Here is a 7,379-nt window from a genome sequence, read left to right as displayed (position 1 = left end):
AATATCTTCTTTTATTTCCAGAAAGTTTTCTTGGATTATAGTTTTAAATATTCCATTGTCTTTTCCTACTACATACATATGTTGTTTCTTCTATTGGTTTGTGACCCTTTCTTCAATGCCTTTTATTAAATTTTCTTTTGAATCTATTCTTTCTTGGGTACCTTATAATTTATTTTTTATTTGTGACATAATTTTGTCTCGTTCTTCAGTTTCATTCTTAAGTTCAGTCAAACCTTTTTTCTATTTGTTGTTAGTTTTTTGTATTCATTCCTTTTTTTGATTTTTGAATTTCTGACTCAAGGTGGATTTTCATATCCCAGAATCTTTGTTTGTAGTATTGTATTCCTGTTTTCTTCTGCTTAATATCTTTTTTGGGGAAGAGTTCATTAGGCAAGGTAGTCTTATTTTCTTATTTTTTTTGGTTGTTATAGCAGCTTTTTATAGATATAATCTACTTTTGCCTACTCATTTTATGGATTTTAGGTGGCTTACACATATTGTGGTTTCAGTGTGTACTTTCTGTCAGTATAGCAAGGTATGGTTTCTTTTTTTTTTATGCGTGGTGGGTAGTGGGTTGCATTTTGTATAATTTTTTGGCTCTTTTCTTGCATAACTTCCCTTTACTTTCTTGCCTTTAGTTCCTTTTCCCTTCAACACCCATTGTCCAAAGGATGGCTTTTTTTTCTTTTTCTCTTCTTCTTCTTCCAGAATTGGTGATTATGAAGTCTGCCATCTTAAATCACATGCATTTTTAAGTGGCTTGTTTTTCCAAGATCCTTTTCCAATACTTTTTACACCAGGGGTGGACTTTTTCTTTCTAGTGGCAATTTTAGATCAACCTGAAGCCTGCCGATAGCATACCTCTTCTCTTTTCTGGGGAGTTTTTCACTTTTTCCTGGAATGCCCTTGTTTTTCATGAAGGCTTGTGGCAGGAACCAGAAAGATAGCTTACTGGGATTTGTGCTTATTTTTCTGTTTGCAGATAATTTGAAGTTTATTTTCTAGTTCTATTGGGGGCCTGGGTTTTGTGTAGTTTTTTGTTGTTGTCGTTCTTGTTTTTGTATGTTTGTATAGTTTACATTTTGGACAGTGTTATGTTGGGAGATTACAATTTTTGTGGCCACCATTACTTAGGCTTGCTTTTCTTATTTTAAAGTTGGAGGTAGCAAAACAGAGGATTTACGGATGATTCTAAGGATTTTTACCTAAGCAACTGCAAGCATAGAATTGTATCAGCTGAAATGGGTAAGGCTACAGGAGAGGCAAGATTGGAGGGGTAAGATAAGGTATTCAGTCTTGGGCTGTATTTGAGATTTCTAGTAGATATCTATATAGAAATATTCAAAAGGCAGTTAGGTAAACAAGCCTGGAATTTAGGAGAGAAGTGTGATTTGGTATACATTTGTGAGTTGGACAATTAGATGGTATTTAAAACCATGGAACTAGATGATATCACCTAGAGTCAGCATAAAGAGATGACCAAACACTCAACACTGGGTACTTATGCATTAGGTGGTTGGGGGTATGAGGAGGAATCAGAAAACTAAGGAGTAACCCATGAGTTAGGAGGAAAACTAGGAAAGTCGGGTGACCTAGAAGCTAAATAATATTTTTTAAGGAGAAGGGAGCGATAACTTTGTTACGTGCTACTAATAGTCAGGTAAGATGAACACTTAGAATTAAGAACTGATTGTAGTGACATCGAGGTCAATTGATGATATTGACAAGAGCAGTTTGTTGAATTAAGTTGTAATTAGTGATGCAATACTTTTAAGTTAGTTATTGTCAATTTGGAGTCCCTGGTATATGAGCAAATGAAGCATGAGCAAATGAAGATGACCCAAGCAAACTGGTCTCTGGCCTTCACTTGTTTTAAAAGAACTGCTCAACTTTGATCTAATTTTGTGTACTGAGAGTTTCCTTATTAGTTTGGGATTGGTAAAGGGGCATGCTTCTAAGCAAATAAATCTGCTAATAGTTTGTAAACCACCATTAAAGAACTTTTAAAAGAAAATATTATGAAGTATTACTTTTTTAAAAAAACGTATTAAAAAGAAAATTTTTGTTTTAATACAGTTTCTATTATTTGCTTTAATTCTAATATCAAATACCATAGAATTTGATTAGAATGTATGTGCTTTTTCAGCTTCTCTTAATGTAAAGTCAAAGATTTTCTGGGATTTTATGTATGGCTTCAGACTCATTCATTTCTTTAAATTCTTCAGACTCATCTAAGCTAAAGTTCACATATTATAATCTTTCTATTCTCAGCACTTATGATGGTGAATAATATATAGTTGATATTTAGGTAATGTTTGTTAAATTGAAGGAAATGGACCCCACAGGGGTAGACTTTGGCTTACCTTATCTCATTTCCTTTCTTGTGGTGCTTCTGCTGCTCTCTCTGTTAAGCAGCAGAAGGATAAAGAGAAAAGAAGTCCCTTTGAGGATATAAAAGCCCTTGAGATGGTTTCATTTTAAGCCTAAAATATTTCCTTTTCATTTTAGCTCTAAAATTTGATTTTCTGTTTTCTTTTTAAGATGTTATTTCTGAGCCCTCCATTTCTGCATTTGAAATGAACCTACGTTTATTGACTGTTTCTAGCAATGCCTCTTTTTCCTTAAGGAATCAGATATGTTGTTCTATGCTTATGTGGTATCTAGGGAGGCAGATGGTCTAAAAGGAGGAGAAATGGGCAGTCCATCAAAACTAGGACCAGCTTTTGCCACTTTCATTCATCTCTTTAGTAGTCATCAAACATATTCTGTGTGCCAAGTATTTACTAGAAGTTTGTGTGTGTGTGTTTTAATTAATAGACTTTTTTATATTTTAGAGTTGCCATTTTCTCAAATTATTTTCCTTTAGATACTAAGATCTAGTTTGTAATAAAATATTAAGTACTTTCATGAGCAAAATCATAAAATAAATATAACTACATAATCAAAACATAAGCATTTTAAAAATTAAAAAACTTTTCTTCAAACATTGGGGATTGGTATAGATTATTATTGAAGTTCAAAAGTAAAATTATGAGCCATCAAGACAGTGTTCAATGTAGATGTGAGATATTTAAATTTTATATACATTTTTAAAATTGATTTGTTTGTTTGTTTTAAGATGGGATCTCACTATGTTGCTTAGGCTGGTCTTGAACTCCTGGGCTTAAGCAATCCTCTTGCCTCAGTCTTTGGCATAGCTGGGATGTGCCGCCACACCTGACTTAATCTTTAAGCTTACCACATGAGAACATTGACTTTTTATTTGTAGTTTCCATAGAACGAAAGTTTTTAAAAATCTAGCATAATTTATATTAAAGAGTATTTCTAATTTCAATATGTTACATTGCAGAAACCATATAACCAACTTGGAGAGGAAAGATAAAAAAAAAATCATTGAGTCATTAAAGTTTTTAAGCTCGTGTATCTCTGTGTATGTGTGTGTGTGTAACTTTGAAACACTATTATTTCCTCCCAGATATGGATTGTCAGTACAGGGCTTTTTTAGTGGGTACTTTTATTCATTTAAACATGCAGCAGCTGAAGTCTGGAGAGATTATGACTAGTGCCAAACTCCTGAGAACTCAGGCTATATTTTCCCTGTATAGTTCAACAAAAATGATCTTCAAAGTGGTTTTGTAGTATGCTACTTTTTATTAGTGTGTACCACAAAATATGCCAATTGACACTTCTTTTGTACCATTAAAATTTTCTTTTGTGTCATTATTACTTTTTACATATACATGAGTTCACCATATCTGCTACATTTAAATCTTTTTCATCCTTTTCTTTTGAATTTCAGAATATTACAGGTAGGTACAAACATTTTGGTTACATGAATTGCTTTTATATAGTTTGAGTCAAAGTTATAAGTGTGCCCATCACCCAAATAGTGTGCATTATATCTATTAGGTATGTATTTACCCATCCCTTCCTCCGCCCTCCCACCCGCTTGATTTCTGTTGAGTTTTCCTACCATAAGTGCATGTGAGTATTGATCGATTAATTCCAATTTAATAGTGAGTACATGTAGTGTTTGATTTTCCATTCTTGTAATACTTCACTTAGAAAAATGGTCTCCTGTTCCATCCAGGTTGTTACAAAAGGTATTAGTTCATCTTTTTTATGGCTGTGTAGTACTCCAGGGTATACATATACCACATTTTATTAATCCACTCATGTATTGATGGGCTCTTGGTTTGATTCCACATCTTTGCAATTGTGAATTGTGCTGCAGTAAACATTCTAGTGCAAGTGTCTTTGTGATAAAATGACTTTTTTTCCTTTGAGTAAATACCCAGTAATGGAATTGCTGGATCGAATGGTTGGTCTGCTTTTGATTCTTTGAGGTATCTCCATACTACTTTCCATAGAGATTGTAAGAGTTTACAGTCCCACTACCAACAGTGTATGAGTGTTCCTATCTCTCCACATCCACACCAGCATTTGTTTTGGGACTTTTTCATAAAAAACCATTCTCACTGGAGTTAAGTGATATCTCATTGTGGTTTTAATTTGTATTTCCCTGATGATTAGACATATTGAGCATTTTTTCATGTTTTTTGGCCATTAGTCTATCTTCTTTTGACAAGTTTCTGTTCATGTCTTTAGCCCACTTTTTAATGGGGTTGTTTGATTTTTTTTCTTGCTGATTTGCTTGAGTTCTTTAAAAATTCTTTGTAAAGGGTTATTACCCCTTTATTGGATGTATAGCATGCAAATATTTTCTCCTATTCTGTGGTTTGTCTGTTGGCTTTATTGATTGTTTTCTTGGCTTTTCAGAAGCCTTTTAATTTAACAAGGTCCCATTTATTAATTTTTGTTGTGGTTTCCTTAGGGGCCAAGGCCAAAATCTAGAAGAGTTTTTCCAACATTTTCTTCAAGAATTCTTATAGTTTCATGCCTTAGGTTTAAATCTATTATCCATCACGAATTAATTTTATGAGTGGTGAGAGGTGTGGATCTTGTTTCAGTCTTCTGCATGTGGCTGTCCAATTTTCCCAGCACCATTTATTGAATAGGGATTCTTTTCCCCAGTGTATGTTTTTGTCTGCTTTGTCAAAGATCAGATGGCAGCAGGAGGATGGTTTTATATCTAGGTTCTTTGTTCTTATCCATTGGTCTATGTCTCTCTTCTTGTGCCAGTACCATGCTGTTTTGGTTACTATAGCCTTGTAGTATAGCTTGAAATCTGGTAAAATAATGCTGCCTGATTTGTTCTTTTTGGTTCCATATGAAGTGTAGAATTATTTTTTCTAGATCTGTGAAAAATGACATTATTTTGTTTTATATTTTTATTTTTTTTAATTTCAGAATTTTACGGGGGCACATATGTTTTGGTTACATAATTTGCTTTTGTTCAGTTTGAGTCGAAGTTGTAAGAGTGCCCTTCAGTCTGTTAGTGTGTGTTGCACCCATTAGGTGTGAATTTACCCATCCCCTCCTCCCCCTGATGTTGGTATTTTAATGGGGATTGCATAAAACCTGTAAATCACTTTGGATAGTATAGACATTTTAGCATGTTGATTCTGCTGATCCATGAGCACGATATGTTTTCCCATTTGTTTACATCCTGTATGATTTCCTTCCTCAGTGTTTCATAGTTCTCCCTATAGAGGTCTTTCACCTCCTTGCTTAAATATAATCCTAGGTATTTTATTTTCTTTGTTGCTATTGTGAAAGGTATTGAGTCTTTGATTTGATTGTCAACTGTTGTTGATGTATAGGAATATTATTGATTTGTGCACATTGATTTTGTAACCTGAGACTTTACTGAATTTATTTATCAATTGCAGGAATTTGTTGGCAGAATCTTTGGGGTTTTCTGGATATAAGATCATATCGTCAGCAAAGAGCAATAGTTTGACTTCTTCTTTCCCCGTTTGGATACCCTTGATTTCCTTCTCTTGTCTCATTGCTCTGGCTGGGACTTCCAACACTGTTGAATAGGAGTGGTGACAATGGGCAACCTTGTCTGATTCCAATTCTAAGTGGGAATGCTTTTAGTTTTCCCTGTTCAGTATGATGCTGGCTGTGGGTTTGTCATATATCACTTTTATAATTTTGAGGTATGTTTCATCTATGCCTATTTTGTTAAGAATTCTTATCATAAAGGAGTGCTGAATTTTGTCAAGTGCTTTTTTTGTGTCTGTTTCAGGATCATGTGGTCTTTGTTTTTGCTTCTGTTTATGTGGTGAATCGCATTTATAGATTTGCATATGTTGAACCATCCCTGCATCTCTGGGATAAAGCTCACTTGGTCGTGGTGAATTTTTTTTTTTTTTTTTTGATGTGCAGCTCAATTCAGTTTGCTGAGATTTTATTGAGAATTTTTGCATCTATATTCATAAGGGATATTGGTCTGTAGTTTTCTTTTTTGTGTGTCTTTCCTAGCTTTGGTATCAAGATGATTTGAGTTCATAGAACAGGTTGGGGAGGATTCTTTCCTCCTTGAGGTTATAAAATAATTTCTGCAGTGTAGGTACCGGTTCTTTGTAGGTCTGGTAAAATTCGGCTGTGAAACCATCTGGTCCAGGACTTTTTTTTGTTGGGAAATTTTTTATTGCTGCTTCAATTTCGTTACTTGATATTGGTCTGTTCTGGAGTTCTGTTTCTTCCTGATAAAGCCTAGGGAGGTTGTGTGTTTCCAAGAGTTTGTCCATTTCCTCAACATTTTCAAGTTTATGTGCATAGAGATTTTTGTAGTATTCGAAGACAACATTTTGTATTTTTGTGGTATCAGTTGTAATACCTCCTTTTTCATTTCTGATTGAGCTTATTAGCATCCTTTCTTTTCTGTTCTGGTTACTCTAGTGAGAGGCCTGTTGATTTTGTTCATAATTTCAAAGAACCAACATTTTCTTTCATTAATCTTCTGTATAATTCTTTTGTTATCAGTTTCATTTAGTTCTTTTTTTATTTTTGGTAGTTGGAAAGTGGACTTTAATAGTCTTTCAGATACTGAGGATTTTCTTCTTTGATACTAGATCAAAACTCAACAAGTGGTAACTTTTAAGGCTAGCTGCAATGTGGAATCTGAAATGTTATCAGTGAACCTTTTGTGTAGATTGACATTGAAATCCATTGATCTAGCCTATTCTTAAGGTTCTTCACTGTTTTGTGTTTTCTTGAATGAATTTTTCATTTCCAGAAGTTCTGTTTGATTTTTTTTATAATAATTTGATTTCTTTAGTGAATTTTTCATTCACTTCCTGCAATGTTTTTGTGGTGTCTTTGTGTTGGGTTTCTATTTTGTCTTGTATTTCATTGATAATTCCTTATAATTCATATTTGAAATTCTTCATCTGTCATTTCAGTCTTTTGGTTTGGGTTAGTATCCATTGGTAAGGAGTTATTGTTTTCTTTTGGGAGGTGTCCTTTCT

The 7,379-nt window shown here is 33.7% G+C and overlaps 1 protein-coding gene across 1 annotated transcript in view; it reads left to right on the top strand.

The window, feature by feature from the left end:
* NDUFAF2 (NADH dehydrogenase (ubiquinone) complex I, assembly factor 2) overlaps nucleotides 1-7,379 on the top strand; it is a 186,581-nt gene that overhangs the window by 30,410 nt on the left and 148,792 nt on the right. The gene's annotated exons all lie outside the window — the stretch shown is intronic.

Source organism: Propithecus coquereli, unplaced genomic scaffold, assembly GCF_000956105.1.
Source record: "Propithecus coquereli isolate 6110/MARCELLA unplaced genomic scaffold, Pcoq_1.0 Scaffold9, whole genome shotgun sequence".
Taxonomy (NCBI): Eukaryota; Metazoa; Chordata; class Mammalia; order Primates; family Indriidae; genus Propithecus; species Propithecus coquereli.
This window is presented reverse-complemented; position numbering and strand designations above follow the sequence as displayed.